The sequence below is a fragment of the Oncorhynchus clarkii genome, chromosome 7, assembly GCF_045791955.1.
Source record: "Oncorhynchus clarkii lewisi isolate Uvic-CL-2024 chromosome 7, UVic_Ocla_1.0, whole genome shotgun sequence".
In the NCBI taxonomy this organism is placed as follows: Eukaryota; Metazoa; Chordata; class Actinopteri; order Salmoniformes; family Salmonidae; genus Oncorhynchus; species Oncorhynchus clarkii.
In genome coordinates, this window is record NC_092153.1 from 15090122 (window position 1) to 15107501 (window position 17380).

The window sequence follows — 17380 nt, forward strand, 5'->3', positions numbered from 1 at the left end:
GATACTGGACTCCTAAGCCATGGATTGTGAGTTCTAGTCTTTTCTGAAGTGGCTGAGAGCAGAGTGGCGCAGCGGAAGCGTGCTGGGCCCATAACCCAGAGGTTGATGGATCGAAACCATCCTCTGCTAAACAGTTTATTTTTAAGTGCGAACAACATTTTTTAAAAATGTGTCGTTTCATGGGCATGTCTCAGTGCCATTATATATATTTTTTTACCTCTTCCAACAGTTCGTATAGGTCATACTGTTTACACAGTATCCCAGTGGCCTAAGACACTGGACTCCTAAGCAATGGATTGTGAGTTCTAGTCTTTTCTGAAGGGGATGAGAGCAGAGTGGCGCAGCGGAAGCGTGCTGGGCCCATAACCCAGAGGTCGATAGATCGAAACCATCCTCTGCTAAACAGTTTATTTTAAGTGCGAACAACATTTTCTAAAAATGTGTCGTTTCATGGGCATGTCTCAGTGCCATTATGTATATTTTTTTACCTCTTCCAACAGTTCGTATAGGTCATACTGTTTACACAGTATCCCAGTGGCCTAAGATACTGGACTCCTAAGCCAAAGATTTTGAGTTCTAGTCTTTTCTGAAGTGGCTGAGAGCAGAGTGGCGCAGCGGAAGCGTTCTGGGCCCATAACCCAGAGGTCGATGGATCTAAACCATCCTCTGCTAAACAGTTTATTTTAAGTGCGAACAACATTTTAAAAAAATGTGTCGTTTCATGGGCATGTCTCAGTGCCATTATATATATTTTTTTACCTCTTCCAACAGTTCGTATAGGTCATACTGTTTACACAGTATCCCAGTGGCCTAAGATACTGGACTCCTAAGCCAAAGATTTTGAGTTCTAGTCTTTTCTGAAGTGGCTGAGAGCAGAGTGGCACAGCAGAAGTGTGCTGGGCCCATAACCCAGAGGTCGATGGATCGAAACCATCCTCTGCTAAACAGATTATTTTCAAAAATGAAACGCAAACAGAAATTAGAAAGCTAAATTTAATTTGCGTGTCTCATTGCTATCCAGTACACATTGTTTATACTGCTTGTATCAGTTCGTACTATTTGCAAAAGGTAGACAGTGCCCCAGTGGCCTAATGGACTCCTAAGCCATGGATTGTGAGTTCTAGTCTTTTCTGAAGTGGCTGAGAGCAGAGTGGCACAGCGGAAGTGTGCTGGGCCCATAACCCAGAGGTCGATGGATCGAAACCATCCTCTGCTAAACAGATTATTTTCAAAAATGAAACGCAAACAGAAATTAGAAAGCTAAATTTAATTTGCGTGTCTCATTGCTATCCAGTACACATTGTTTTTACTGCTTGTATCAGTTCGTACTATTTGCAAAAGGTAGACAGTGCCCCAGTGGCCTAATGGACTCCTAAGCCATGGATTGTGAGTTCTAGTCTTTTCTGAAGTGGCTGAGAGCAGAGTGGAGCAGCGGAAGCGTGCTGGGCCCATAACCCAGAAGTCGATAGATCGAAACCATCCTCTGCTAAACAGTTCATTTTAAGTGCGAACAACATTTTTTTAAAATGTGTCGTTTCATGGGCATGTCTCAGTGCCATTATAATTTTTTTTTTTACCTCTTCCAACAGTTCGTATAGGTCATACTGTTTACACAGTATCCCAGTGGCCTAAGATACTGGACTCCTAAGCCATGGATTGTGAGTTCTAGTCTTTTCTGAAGTGGCTGAGAGCAGAGTGGCGCAGCGGAAGCGTGCTGGGCCCATAACCCAGAGGTCGATGGATCGAAACCATCCTCTGCTAAACAGTTCATTTTAAGTGCGAACAACATTTTTAAAAAATGTGTCGTTTCATGGGCATGTCTCAGTGCCATTATAATTTTTTTTTTACCTCTTCCAACAGTTCGTATAGGTCATACTGTTTACACAGTATCCCAGTGGCCTAAGACACTGGCCTCCTAAGCCAGGGATTGTGGGTTCAAGTCCCATCTGGGGTGGATGGAAGCAGAGTGTTGCAGCGGGAGTGTGCTGGGCCCATTACCCAGAGGACGATGGATCGAAACCATCCTCTGCTAAACAGTTTATTTTAAGTGCGAACAACATTTTTTAAAAAATGTGTCGTTTCATGGGCATGTCTCAGTGCCATTATATATATTTTTTTTACCTCTTCCAACAGTTCGTATAGGTCATACTGTTTACACAGTATCCCAGTGGCCTAAGATACTGGACTCCTAAGCCATGGATTGTGAGTTCTAGTCTTTTCTGAAGTGGCTGAGAGCAGAGTGGCGCAGCGGAAACGTGCTGGGCCCATAACCCAGAGGTCGATGGATCGAAACCATCCTCTGCTAAACAGTTCATTTTAAGTCCGAACAACATTTTTTAAATATGTGTCGTTTCATGGGCATGTCTCAGTGCCATTATATATTTTTTTTTACCTCTTCCAACATTTCGTATTGGTCATACTGTTTACACAGTATCCCAGTGGCCTAAGATACTGGACTCCTAAGCCATGGATTGTGAGTTCTAGTCTTTTCTGAAGTGGCTGAGAGCAGAGAGGCGCAGCGGAAGCGTGCTGGGCCCATAACCCAGAGGTCGATGGATCGAAACCATCCTCTGCTGAACAGTTTATTTTAAGTGCGAACAACATTTTTAAAAAATGTGTCGTTTCATGGGCATAATGTCTCAGTGCCATTATAATTTTTTTTTTACCTCTTCCAACAGTTCGTATAGGTCATACTGTTTACACAGTATCCCAGTGGCCTAAGATACTGGACTCCTAAGCCATGGATTGTGAGTTCTAGTCTTTTCTGAAGTGGCTGAGAGCAGAGTGGCGCAGCGGAAGCGTGCTGGGCCCATAACCCAGAGTTTGATGCATCGAAACCATCCTCTGCTAAACAGATTCTTTTCAAAAATGAAACGCAAACAGAAATTAGAAAGCTACATTTCATTTGCGTGTCTCAGTGCTATCCAGTACACATTGTTTTTACTGCTTCTATCAGTTCATACTATTTGCAATAGGTAGATGGTGCCCCAGTGGCCTAATGGATAAGGCATTGGCCTCCTAAGCCAGGGATTGTGGGTTCAAGTCCCATCTGGGGTGGATGGAAGCAGAGTGTGGCAGCGGGAGTGTGCTGGGACCATTACCCAGAGGACGATGGATCGAAACCATCCTCTGCTAAACAGTTTATTTTAAGTGCGAACAACATTTTTTTTTAAATGTGTCGTTTCATGGGCATGTCTCAGTGCCATTATATATATTTTTTTTACCTCTTCCAACAGTTCGTATAGGTCATACTGTTTACACAGTATCCCAGTGGCCTAAGATACTGGACTCCTAAGCCATGGATTGTGAGTTCTAGTCTTTTCTGAAGTGGCTGAGAGCAGAGTGGCGCAGCGGAAGCGTGCTGGGCCCATAACCCAGAGGTCGATGGATCGAAACCATCCTCTGCTAAACAGTTCATTTTAAGTCCGAACAACATTTTTTAAATATGTGTCGTTTCATGGGCATGTCTCAGTGCCATTATAATTTTTTTTTTACCTCTTCCAACAGTTCGTATAGGTCACACTGTTTACACAGTATCCCAGTGGCCTAAGATACTGGACTCCTAAGCCATGGATTATGAGTTCTAGTCTTTTCTGAAGCGTCTGAGAGCCGAGTGGCGCAGCGGAAGCGTGCTGGGCCCATAACCCAGAGGTCGATGGATCGAAACCATCCTCTGCTGAACAGTTTATTTTAAGTGCGAACAACATTTTTAAAAAATGTGTCGTTTCATGGGCATAATGTCTCAGTGCCATTATAATTTTTTTTTTACCTCTTCCAACAGTTCGTATAGGTCATACTGTTTACACAGTATCCCAGTGGCCTAAGATACTGGACTCCTAAGCCATGGATTGTGAGTTCTAGTCTTTTCTGAAGTGGCTGAGAGCAGAGTGGCGCAGCGGAAGCGTGCTGGGCCCATAACCCAGAGGTTGATGGATCGAAACCATCCTCTGCTAAACAGTTCATTTTAAGTGCGAACAACATTTTTTAAAAATGTGTCGTTTCATGGGCATGTCTCAGTGCCATTATTTTTTTTTTTTTACCTCTTCCAACAGTTCGTATAGGTCATACTGTTTACACAGTATCCCAGTGGCCTAAGATACTGGACTCCTAAGCCATGGATTGTGAGTTCTAGTCTTTTCTGAAGTGGCTGAGAGCAGAGTGGCGCAGCGGAAGCGTGCTGGGCCCATAACCCAGAGGTCGATGGATCGAAACCATCCTCTGCTAAACAGTTTATTTTAAGTGCGAACAACATTTTTTTAAAATGTGTCGTTTCATGGGCATGTCTCAGTGCCATTATATATATTTTTTTACCTCTTCCAACAGTTCGTATAGGTCATACTGTTTACACAGTATCCCAGTGGCCTAAGACACTGGACTCCTAAGCAATGGATTGTGAGTTCTAGTCTTTTCTGAAGGGGATGAGAGCAGAGTGGCGCAGCGGAAGCGTTCTGGGCCCATAACCCAGAGGTCGATGGATCGAAACCATCCTCTGCTAAACAGTTTATTTTAAGTGCGAACAACATTTTAAAAAAATGTGTCTTTTCATGGGCATGTCTCAGTGCCATTATATATATTTTTTTACCTCTTCCAACAGTTCGTATAGGTCATACTGTTTACACAGTATCCCAGTGGCCTAAGATACTGGACTCCTAAGCCAAAGATTTTGAGTTCTAGTCTTTTCTGAAGTGGCTGAGAGCAGAGTGGCACAGCAGAAGTGTGCTGGGCCCATAACCCAGAGGTCGATGGATCGAAACCATCCTCTGCTAAACAGATTATTTTCAAAAATGAAACGCAAACAGAAATTAGAAAGCTAAATTTAATTTGCGTGTCTCATTGCTATCCAGTACACATTGTTTTTACTGCTTGTATCAGTTCGTACTATTTGCAAAAGGTAGACAGTGCCCCAGTGGCCTAATGGACTCCTAAGCCATGGATTGTGAGTTCTAGTCTTTTCTGAAGTGGCTGAGAGCAGAGTGGCACAGCGGAAGTGTGCTGGGCCCATAACCCAGAGGTCGATGGATCGAAACCATCCTCTGCTAAACAGATTATTTTCAAAAATGAAACGCAAACAGAAATTAGAAAGCTAAATTTAATTTGCGTGTCTCATTGCTATCCAGTACACATTGTTTTTACTGCTTGTATCAGTTCGTACTATTTGCAAAAGGTAGACAGTGCCCCAGTGGCCTAATGGACTCCTAAGCCATGGATTGTGAGTTCTAGTCTTTTCTGAAGTGGCTGAGAGCAGAGTGGAGCAGCGGAAGCGTGCTGGGCCCATAACCCAGAAGTCGATAGATCGAAACCATCCTCTGCTAAACAGTTCATTTTAAGTGCGAACAACATTTTTTAAAAATGTGTCGTTTCATGGGCATGTCTCAGTGCCATTATATATATTTTTTTACCTCTTCCAACAGTTCGTATAGGTCATACTGTTTACACAGTATCCCAGTGGCCTAAGATACTGGACTCCTAAGCCAAAGATTTTGAGTTCGAGTCTTTTCTGAAGTGGCTGAGAGAAGAGTGGCGCAGCGGAAGTGTGCTGGGCCCAGAGGTCGATGGATCGAAACCATCCTCTGCTAAACATCTTATTTTAAGTGCTAACAACATTTTTTTTAAATTTGTCGTTTCATGGGCATGTCTCAGTGCCATTATATATATTTTTTTACCTCTTCCAACAGTTCGTATAGGTCATACTGTTTACACAGTATCCCAGTGGCCTAAGACACTGGACTCCTAAGCCATGGATTGTGAGTTCTAGTCTTTTCTGAAGTGGCTGAGAGCAGAGTGGCGCAGTGGAAGCGTGCTGGGCCCATAAACCAGAGGTAGATGGATCGAAACCATCCTCTGCTAAATAGTTTATTTTAAGTGGAAACAACATTTTTTTTAAATGTGTCGTTTCATGGGCATGTCTCAGTGCCATTATATATATTTTTTTACCTCTTCCAACAGTTCGTATAGGTCATACTGTTTACACAGTATCCCAGTGGCCTAAGATACTGGACTCCTAAGCCAAAGATTTTGAGTTCGAGTCTTTTCTGAAGTGGCTGAGAGCAGAGTGGCGCAGCGGAAGCGTGCTGGGCCCATAACCCAGAGGTCGATGGATCGAAACCATCCTCTGCTAAACAGTTTATTTTAAGTGCGAACAACATTTTTAAAAAATGTGTCGTTTCATGGGCATAATGTCTCAGTGCCATTATACATTTTTTTTTACCTCTTCCAACAGTTCGTATAGGTCATACTGTTTACACAGTATCCCAGTGGCCTAAGATACTGGACTCCTAAGCCATGGATTGTGAGTTCTAGTCTTTTCTGAAGTGGCTGAGAGCAGAGTGGCGCAGCGGAAGCGTGCTGGGCCCATAAACCAGAGGTAGATGGATCGAAACCATCCTCTGCTAAATAGTTTATTTTAAGTGCGAACAACATTTTTAAAAAATGTGTCGTTTCATGGGCATAATGTCTCAGTGCCATTATAATTTTTTTTGTTACCTCTTCCAACAGTTCGTATAGGTCATACTGTTTACACAGTATCCCAGTGGCCTAAGATACTGGACTCCTAAGCCATGGATTGTGAGTTCTAGTCTTTTCTGAAGTGGATGAGAGCAGAGTGGCGCAGCGGAAGCGTGCTGGGCCCATAACCCAGAGGTCGATGGATCGAAACCATCCTCTGCTAAACAGTTATTTTTAAGTGCGAACAACATTTTTAAAAAATGTGTCGTTTCATGGGCATGTCTCAGTGCCATTATAATTTTTTTTTTACCTCTTCCAACAGTTCGTATAGGTCATACTGTTTACACAGTATCCCAGTGGCCTAAGACACTGGACTCCTAAGCAATGGATTGTGAGTTCTAGTCTTTTCTGAAGGGGATGAGAGCAGAGTGAAGCAGCGGAAGCGTGCTGGGCCCATAACCCAGAGGTCGATGGATCGAAACCATCCTCTGCTAAACAGTTTATTTTAAGTGCGAACAACATTTTTAAAAAATGTGTCGTTTCATGGGCATAATGTCTCAGTGCCATTATACATTTTTTTTTACCTCTTCCAACAGTTCGTATAGGTCATATTGTTTACACAGTATCCCAGTGGCCTAAGATACTGGACTCCTAAGCCATGGATTGTGAGTTCTAGTCTTTTCTGAAGTGGATGAGAGCAGAGTGGCGCAGCGGAAGCGTGCTGGGCCCATAACCCAGAGGTCGATGGATCGAAACCATCCTCTGCTAAACAGTTCTTTTTAAGTGCGAACAACATTTTTAAAAAATGTGTCGTTTCATGGGCATGTCTCAGTGCCATTTAAATTTTTTTTTTACCTCTTCCAACAGTTCGTATAGGTCATACTGTTTACACAGTATCCCAGTGGCCTAAGACACTGGACTCCTAAGCAATGGATTGTGAGTTCTAGTCTTTTCTGAAGTGGCTGAGAGCAGAGTGGCGCAGCGGAAGCGTGCTGGGCCCATAAACCAGAGGTAGATGGATCGAAACCATCCTCTGCTAAATAGTTTATTTTAAGTGCGAACAACATTTTTTTAAAATGTGTCGTTTCATGGGCATGTCTCAGTGCCATTATATATATTTTTTTACCTCTTCCAACAGTTCGTATAGGTCATACTGTTTACACAGTATCCCAGTGGCCTAAGATACTGGACTCCTAAGCCATGGATTGTGAGTTCTAGTCTTTTCTGAAGTGGATGAGAGCAGAGTGGCGCAGCGGAAGCGTGCTGGGCCCATAACCCAGAGGTCGATGGATCGAAACCATCCTCTGCTAAACAGTTATTTTTAAGTGCGAACAACATTTTTAAAAAATGTGTCGTTTCATGGGCATGTCTCAGTGCCATTATAATTTTTTTTTTACCTCTTCCAACAGTTCGTATAGGTCATACTGTTTACACAGTATCCCAGTGGCCTAAGACACTGGACTCCTAAGCAATGGATTGTGAGTTCTAGTCTTTTCTGAAGGGAATGAGAGCAGAGTGAAGCAGCGGAAGCGTGCTGGGCCCATAACCCAGAGGTCGATGGATCGAAACCATCCTCTGCTAAACAGTTTATTTTAAGTGCGAACAACATTTTTAAAAAATGTGTCGTTTCATGGGCATAATGTCTCAGTGCCATTATACATTTTTTTTTACCTCTTCCAACAGTTCGTATAGGTCATACTGTTTACACAGTATCCCAGTGGCCTAAGATACTGGACTCCTAAGCCATGGATTGTGAGTACTAGTCTTTTCTGAAGTGGCTGAGAGCAGACTGGCGCAGCGGAAGCGTGCTTGGCCCATAACCCAGAGGTTGATGGATCGAAACCATCCTCTGCTAAACAGTTCATTTTAAGTGCGAACAACATTTTTAAAAAATGTGTCGTTTCAAGGGCATGTCTCAGTGCCATTATAATTTTTTTTTTACCTCTTCCAACAGTTCGTATAGGTCATACTGTTTACACAGTATCCCAGTGGCCTAAGATACTGGACTCCTAAGCCATGGATTGTGAGTTCTAGTCTTTTCTGAAGTGGCTGAGAGCAGAGTGGCGCAGCGGAAGCGTGCTGGGCCCATAAACCAGAGGTAGATGGATCGAAACCATCCTCTGCTAAATAGTTTATTTTAAGTGTGAACAACATTTAAAAAAAATGTGTCGTTTCATGGGCATAATGTCTCAGTGCCATTATAATTTTTTTTGTTACCTCTTCCAACAGTTCGTATAGGTCATACTGTTTACACAGTATCCCAGTGGCCTAAGATACTGGACTCCTAAGCCATGGATTGTGAGTTCTAGTCTTTTCTGAAGTGGATGAGAGCAGAGTGGCGCAGCGGAAGCGTGCTGGACCCATAACCCAGAGGTCGATGGATCGAAACCATCCTCTGCTAAACAGTTCTTTTTAAGTGCGAACAACATTTTTAAAAAATGTGTCGTTTCATGGGCATGTCTCAGTGCCATTATAATTTTTTTTTTACCTCTTCCAACAGTTCGTATAGGTCATACTGTTTACACAGTATCCCAGTGGCCTAAGATACTGGACTCCTAAGCCATGGATTGTGAGTTCTAGTCTTTTCTGAAGTGGCTGAGAGCAGAGTGGCGCAGCGGAAGCGTGCTGGGCCCATAACCCAGAGGTCGATGGATCGAAACCATTCTCTGCTAAACAGTTCATTTTAAGTGCGAACAACATTTTTTAAAAATGTGTCGTTTCATGGGCATGTCTCAGTGCCATTATAATTTTTTTTTTACCTCTTCCAACAGTTCGTATAGGTCATACTGTTTACACAGTATCCCAGTGGCCTAATACACTGGACTCCTAAGCAATGGATTGTGAGTTCTAGTCTTTTCTGAAGGGGATGAGAGCAGAGTGGCGCAGCGGAAGCGTGCTGGGCCCATAACCCAGAGGGCGATGGATCGAAACATCCTCTGCTAAACAGTTTATTTTAAGTGCGAACAACATTTTTTAAAAATGTGTCGTTTCATGGGCATAATGTCTCAGTGCCATTATAATTTTTTTTGTTACCTCTTCCAACAGTTCGTATAGGTCATACTGTTTACACAGTATCCCAGTGGCCTAAGATACTGGACTCCTAAGCCATGGATTGTGAGTTCTAGTCTTTTCTGAAGTGGATGAGAGCAGAGTGGCGCAGCGGAAGCGTGCTGGGCCCATAACCCAGAGGTCGATGGATCGAAACCATCCTCTGCTAAACAGTTATTTTTAAGTGCGAACAACATTTTTAAAAAATGTGTCGTTTCATGGGCATGTCTCAGTGCCATTATAATTTTTTTTTTACCTCTTCCAACAGTTCGTATAGGTCATACTGTTTACACAGTATCCCAGTGGCCTAAGACACTGGACTCCTAAGCAATGGATTGTGAGTTCTAGTCTTTTCTGAAGGGAATGAGAGCAGAGTGAAGCAGCGGAAGCGTGCTGGGCCCATAACCCAGAGGTCGATGGATCGAAACCATCCTCTGCTAAACAGTTTATTTTAAGTGCGAACAACATTTTTAAAAAATGTGTCGTTTCATGGGCATAATGTCTCAGTGCCATTATACATTTTTTTTTACCTCTTCCAACAGTTCGTATAGGTCATACTGTTTACACAGTATCCCAGTGGCCTAAGATACTGGACTCCTAAGCCATGGATTGTGAGTTCTAGTCTTTTCTGAAGTGGCTGAGAGCAGAGTGGCGCAGCGGAAGCGTGCTTGGCCCATAACCCAGAGGTTGATGGATCGAAACCATCCTCTGCTAAACAGTTCATTTTAAGTGCGAACAACATTTTTAAAAAATGTGTCGTTTCAAGGGCATGTCTCAGTGCCATTATATATATTTTTTTACCTCTTCCAACAGTTTGTTTAGGTCATACTGTATACACAGTATCTCAGTGGCCTAAGATACTGGACTCCTAAGCCAAAGATTTTGAGTTCTAGTCTTTTCTGAAGTGGCTGAGAGCAGAGTGGCGCAGCGGAAGCGTGCTGGGCCCATAACCCAGAGGTAGATGGATCGAAACCATCCTCTGCTAAATAGTTTATTTTAAGTGCGAACAACATTTTAAAAAAATGTGTCGTTTCATGGGCATAATGTCTCAGTGCCATTATATTTTTTTTTTACCTCTTCCAACAGTTCGTATAGGTCATACTGTTTACACAGTATCCCAGTGGCCTAAGATACTGGACTCCTAAGCCAAAGATTTTGAGTTCTAGTCTTTTCTGAAGTGGCTGAGAGCAGAGTGGCACAGCGGAAGCGTGCTGGGCCCATAACACAGAGGTCGATGGATCGAAACCATCCTCTGCTAAACAGATTATTTTCAAAAATGAAACGCAAACAGAAATTAGAAAGCTAAATTTCATTTGCATGTCTCAGTGCTATCCAGTACACATTGTTTTTACTGCTTGTATCAGTTTGTACTATTTGCAAAAGGTAGACAGTGCCCCAGTGGCCTAATGGATAAGGCACTGGCCTCCTAAGCCAGGGATTGTGGGTTCAAGTCCCCTCTGGGAAGCAGAGTGGCGCAGCGGAAGCGTGCTGGGCCCATAACCCAGAGGTCGATGGATCGAAACCATCCTCTGCTAAACAGTTTATTTTAAGTGCGAACAACATTTTAAAAAAATGTGTCGTTTCATGGGCATAATGTCTCAGTGCCATTATATATATTTTTTACCTCTTCCAACAGTTCGTATAGGTCATACTGTTTACACAGTATCCCAGTGGCCTAAGATACTGGACTCCTAAGCCATGGATTGTGAGTTCTAGTCTTTTCTGAAGTGGCTGAGAGCAGAGTGGCGCAGCGGAAGCGTGCTGTGCCGATAACCCAGGGGTCGATGAATCGAAACCATCCTCTGCTAAACAGTTTATTTTAAGTGAGAACAACATTTTTAAAAAATTTGTCGTTTCATGGGCATGTCTCAGTGCCATTATATATATTTTTTTACCTCTTCCAACAGTTTGTATAGGTCATACTGTTTACACAGTATCCCAGTGGCCTAAGATACTGGACTCCTAAGCCAAAGATTTTGAGTTCTAGTCATTTCTGAAGTGGCTGAGAGCAGAGTGGCGTAGCGGAAGCGTGCAGGGCCCATAACCCAGAGGTCGATGGATCGAAACCATCCTCTGCTAAACAGATTATTTTCAAAAATGAAACGCAAACAGAAATTAGAAAGCTAAATTTCATTTGCATGTCTCAGTGCTATCCAGTACACATTGTTTTTACTGCTTGTATCAGTTTGTACTATTTGCAAAAGGTAGACAGTGCCCCAGTGGCCTAATGGATAAGGCACTGGCCTCCTAAGCCAGGGATTGTGGGTTCAAGTCCCATCTGGGGTGGATGGTAGCAGAGTGGCGCAGCGGAAGCGTGCTGGGCCCATAACCCAGAGGTCGATGGATCGAAACCATCCTCTGCTAAACAGTTTATTTTAAGTGCGAACAACATTTTAAAAAAATGTGTCGTTTCATGGGCATAATGTCTCAGTGCCATTATATATATTTTTTACCTCTTCCAACAGTTCGTATAGGTCATACTGTTTACACAGTATCCCAGTGGCCTAAGATACTGGACTCCTAAGCCATGGATTGTGAGTTCTAGTCTTTTCTGAAGTGGCTGAGAGCAGAGTGGCGCAGCGGAAGCGTGCTGTGCCGATAACCCAGGGGTCGATGAATCGAAACCATCCTCTGCTAAACAGTTTATTTTAAGTGAGAACAACATTTTTAAAAAATTTGTCGTTTCATGGGCATGTCTCAGTGCCATTATATATATTTTTTTACCTCTTCCAACAGTTTGTATAGGTCATACTGTTTACACAGTATCCCAGTGGCCTAAGATACTGGACTCCTAAGCCAAAGATTTTGAGTTCTAGTCATTTCTGAAGTGGCTGAGAGCAGAGTGGCGTAGCGGAAGCGTGCAGGGCCCATAACCCAGAGGTCGATGGATCGAAACCATCCTCTGCTAAACAGTTTATTTTAAGTGAGAACAACATTTTTAAAAAATTTGTCGTTTCATGGGCATGTCTCAGTGCCATTATATATATTTTTTTACCTCTTCCAACAGTTTGTATAGGTCATACTGTTTACACAGTATCCCAGTGGCCTAAGATACTGGACTCCTAAGCCAAAGATTTTGAGTTCTAGTCATTTCTGAAGTGGCTGAGAGCAGAGTGGCGTAGCGGAAGCGTGCAGGGCCCATAACCCAGAGGTCGATGGATCGAAACCATCCTCTGCTAAACAGATTATTTTCAAAAATGAAACGCAAACAGAAATTAGAAAGCTAAATTTCATTTGCATGTCTCAGTGCTATCCAGTACACATTGTTTTTACTGCTTGTATCAGTTTGTACTATTTGCAAAAGGTAGACAGTGCCCCAGTGGCCTAATGGATAAGGCACTGGCCTCCTAAGCCAGGGATTGTGGGTTCAAGTCCCATCTGGGGTGGATGGAAGCAGAGTGGCGCAACGGAAGCGTGCTGGGCCCATAACCCAGAGGTCGATGGATCGAAACCATCCTCTGCTAAACAGCTTATTTTAAGTGCGAACAACATTTTTAAAAAATATGTCGTTTCATGGGCATAATGTCTCAGTGCCATTATAATTTTTTTTTACCTCTTCCAACAGTTCGTATAGGTCATACTGTTTACACAGTATCCCAGTGGCCTAAGATACTGGACTCCTAAGCCATGGATTGTGAGTTCTAGTCTTTTCTGAAGTGGCTGAGAGCAGAGTGGCGCAGCGGAAGCGTGCTGGGCCCATAACCCAGAGGTAGATGGATCGAAACCATCCTCTGCTAAATAGTTTATTTTAAGTGCGAACAACATTTTAAAAAAATGTGTCGTTTCATGGGCATAATGTCTCAGTGCCATTATAATTTTTTTTGTTACCTCTTCCAACAGTTCGTATAGGTCATACTGTTTACACAGTATCCCAGTGGCCTAAGATACTGGACTCCTAAGCCATGGATTGTGAGTTCTAGTCTTTTCTGAAGTGGATGAGAGCAGAGTGGCGCAGCGGAAGCGTGCTGGGCCCATAACCCAGAGGTCGATGGATCGAAACCATCCTCTGCTAAACAGTTCTTTTTAAGTTCGAACAACATTATTAAAAAATGTGTCGTTTCATGGGCATGTCTCAGTGCCATTATAATTTTTTTTTTACCTCTTCCAACAGTTCGTATAGGTCATACTGTTTACACAGTATCCCAGTGGCCTAAGACACTGGACTCCTAAGCAATGGATTGTGAGTTCTAGTCTTTTCTGAAGGGGATGAGAGCAGAGTGAAGCAGCGGAAGCGTGCTGGGCCCATAACCCAGAGGTCGATGGATCGAAACATCCTCTGCTAAACAGTTTATTTTAAGTGCGAACAACATTTTTTTTAAATGTGTCGTTTCATGGGCATGTCTCAGTGCCATTATATATATTTTTTTACCTCTTCCAAAAGTTCGTATAGGTCATACTGTTTACACAGTATCCCAGTGGCCTAAGATACTGGACTCCTAAGCCAAAGATTTTGAGTTCTAGTCATTTCTGATGTGGCTGAGAGCAGAGTGGCGTAGCGGAAGCGTGCAGGGCCCATAACCCAGAGGTCGATGGATCGAAACCATCCTCTGCTAAACAGATTATTTTCAAAAATGAAACGCAAACAGAAATTAGAAAGCTAAATTTCATTTGCATGTCTCAGTGCTATCCAGTACACATTGTTTTTACTGCTTGTATCAGTTTGTACTATTTGCAAAAGGTAGACAGTGCCCCAGTGGCCTAATGGATAAGGCACTGGCCTCCTAAGCCAGGGATTGTGGGTTCAAGTCCCATCTGGGGTGGATGGAAGCAGAGTGGCGCAGCGGAAGCGTGCTGGGCCCATAACCCAGAGGTAGATGGATCGAAACCATCCTCTGCTAAACAGTTTATTTTAAGTGCGAACAACATTTTTAAAAAATATGTCGTTTCATGGGCATAATGTCTCAGTGCCATTATAATTTTTTTTTACCTCTTCCAACAGTTCGTATAGGTCATACTGTTTACACAGTATCCCAGTGGCCTAAGATACTGGACTCCTAAGCCATGAATTGTGAGTTCTAGTCTTTTCTGAAGTGGCTGAGAGCAGAGTGGCGCAGCGGAAGCGTGCTGGGCCCATAACCCAGAGGTAGATGGATCGAAACCATCCTCTGCTAAATAGTTTATTTTAAGTGCGAACAACATTTTAAAAAAATGTGTCGTTTCATGGGCATAATGTCTCAGTGCCATTATAATTTTTTTTGTTACCTCTTCCAACAGTTCGTATAGGTCATACTGTTTACACAGTATCCCAGTGGCCTAAGATACTGGACTCCTAAGCCATGGATTGTGAGTTCTAGTCTTTTCTGAAGGGGATGAGAGCAGAGTGAAGCAGCGGAAGCGTGATGGGCCCATAACCCAGAGGTCGATGGATCGAAACATCCTCTGCTAAACAGTTTATTTTAAGTGCGAACAACATTTTTTTTAAATGTGTCGTTTCATGGGCATGTCTCAGTGCCATTATATATATATTTTTACCTCTTCCAACAGTTCGTATAGGTCATACTGTTTACACAGTATCCCAGTGGCCTAAGATACTGGACTCCTAAGCCAAAGATTTTGAGTTCTAGTCTTTTCTGAAGTGGCTGAGAGCAGAGTGGCGCAGCGGAAGCGTGCTGGGCCCATAACCCAGAGGTCGATGGATCGAAACCATCCTCTGCTAAACAGTTTATTTTAAGTGCGAACAACATTTTTAAAAAATGTGTCCTTTCATGGGGATAATGTCTCAGTGCCATTATCCATTTTTTTTTACCTCTTCCAACAGTTCGTATAGGTCATACTGTTTACACAGTATCCCAGTGGCCTAAGATACTGGACTCCTAAGCCATGGATTGTGAGTTCTAGTCTTTTCTGAAGTGGCTGAGAGCAGAGTGGCGCAGCGGAAGCGTGCTTGGCCCATAACCCAGAGGTAGATGGATCGAAACCATCCTCTGCTAAATAGTTTATTTTAAGTGCGAACAACATTTTTAAAAAATGTGTCGTTTCATGGGCATAATGTCTCAGTGCCATTATAATTTTTTTTGTTACCTCTTCCAACAGTTCGTATAGGTCATACTGTTTACACAGTATCCCAGTGGCCTAAGATACTGGACTCCTAAGCCATGGATTGTGAGTTCTAGTCTTTTCTGAAGTGGATGAGAGCAGAGTGGCGCAGCGGAAGCGTGCTGGGCCCATAACCCAGAGGTCGATGGATCGAAACCATCCTCTGCTAAACAGTTCTTTTTAAGTGCGAACAACATTTTTAAAAAATGTGTCGTTTCATGGGCATGTCTCAGTGCCATTATAATTTTTTTTTTACCTCTTCCAACAGTTCGTATAGGTCATACTGTTTACACAGTATCCCAGTGGCCTAAGACACTGGACTCCTAAGCCATGGATTGTGAGTTCTAGTCTTTTCTGAAGGGGATGAGAGCAGAGTGAAGCAGCGGAAGCGTGCTGGGCCCATAACCCAGAGGTCGATGGATCGAAACATCCTCTGCTAAACAGTTTATTTTAAGTGCGAACAACATTTTTTTTAAATGTGTCGTTTCATGGGCATGTCTCAGTGCCATTATATATATTTTTTTACCTCTTCCAACAGTTCGTATAGGTCATACTGTTTACACAGTATCCCAGTGGCCTAAGATACTGGACTCCTAAGCCAAAGATTTTGAGTTCTAGTCTTTTCTGAAGTGGCTGAGAGCAGAGTGGCGCAGCGGAAGCGTGCTGGGCCCATAACCCAGAGGTCGATGGATCGAAACCATCCTCTGCTAAACAGTTTAATTTAAGTGCGAACAACATTTTTAAAAAATGTGTCGTTTCATGGGCATAATGTCTCAGTGCCATTATACATTTTTTTTTACCTCTTCCAACAGTTCGTATAGGTCATACTGTTTACACAGTATCCCAGTGGCCTAAGATACTGGACTCCTGAGCCATGGATTGTGAGTTCTAGTCTTTTCTGAAGTGGCTGAGAGCAGAGTGGCGCAGCGGAAGCGTGCTGGGCCCATAACCCAGAGGTAGATGGATCGAAACCATCCTCTGCTAAATAGTTTATTTTAAGTGCGAACAACATTTAAAAAAAATGTGTCGTTTCATGGGCATAATGTCTCAGTGCCATTATAATTTTTTTTGTTACCTCTTCCAACAGTTCGTATAGGTCATACTGTTTACACAGTATCCCAGTGGCCTAAGATCCTGGACTCCTAAGCCATGGATTGTGAGTTCTAGTCTTTTCTGAAGTGGATGAGAGCAGAGTGGCGCAGCGGAAGCGTGCTGGGCCCATAACCCAGAGGTCGATGGATCGAAACCATCCTCTGCTAAACAGTTCTTTTTAAGTGCGAACAACATTTTTAAAAAATGTGTCGTTTCATGGGCATGTCTCAGTGCCATTATATATATTTTTTTACCTCTTCCAACAGTTCGTATAGGTCATACTGTTTACACAGTATCCCAGTGGCCTAAGATACTGGACTCCTAAGCCAAAGATTTTGAGTTCTAGTCTTTTCTGAAGTGGCTGAGAGCAGAGTGGCGCAGCGGAAGCGTGCTGGGCCCATAACCCAGAGGTTGATGGATCGAAACCATCCTCTGCTAAACAGTTTATTTTAAGTGCGAACAACATTTTTAAAAAATGTGTCCTTTCATGGGCATAATGTCTCAGTGCCATTATCCATTTTTTTTTACCTCTTCCAACAGTTCGTATAGGTCATACTGTTTACACAGTATCCCAGTGGCCTAAGATACTGGACTCCTAAGCCATGGATTGTGAGTTCTAGTCTTTTCTGAAGTGGCTGAGAGCAGAGTGGCGCAGCGGAAGCGTGCTGGGCCCATAACCCAGAGGTAGATGGATCGAAACCATCCTCTGCTAAATAGTTTATTTTAAGTGCGAACAACATTTTTAAAAAATGTGTCGTTT

At 43.0% G+C, this 17380-nt stretch overlaps 4 non-coding genes across 4 annotated transcripts; all 4 read left to right on the forward strand.

Moving 5' to 3' along the window:
• Positions 1 to 2984: 2984 nt before the first annotated feature.
• trnar-ccu (transfer RNA arginine (anticodon CCU)) lies at positions 2985 to 3057 on the forward strand. Its single transcript has one exon. It is a non-coding gene; the product is annotated as a tRNA-Arg (tRNA).
• An 8648-nt stretch (positions 3058 to 11705) lies between these two features.
• trnar-ccu (transfer RNA arginine (anticodon CCU)) lies at positions 11706 to 11778 on the forward strand. The gene has a single exon. It is a non-coding gene; the product is annotated as a tRNA-Arg (tRNA).
• A 1027-nt stretch (positions 11779 to 12805) lies between these two features.
• trnar-ccu (transfer RNA arginine (anticodon CCU)) lies at positions 12806 to 12878 on the forward strand. The gene has a single exon. It is a non-coding gene; the product is annotated as a tRNA-Arg (tRNA).
• A 1301-nt stretch (positions 12879 to 14179) lies between these two features.
• Positions 14180 to 14252, forward strand: trnar-ccu (transfer RNA arginine (anticodon CCU)). Its single transcript has one exon. It is a non-coding gene; the product is annotated as a tRNA-Arg (tRNA).
• Positions 14253 to 17380: the final 3128 nt, after the last annotated feature.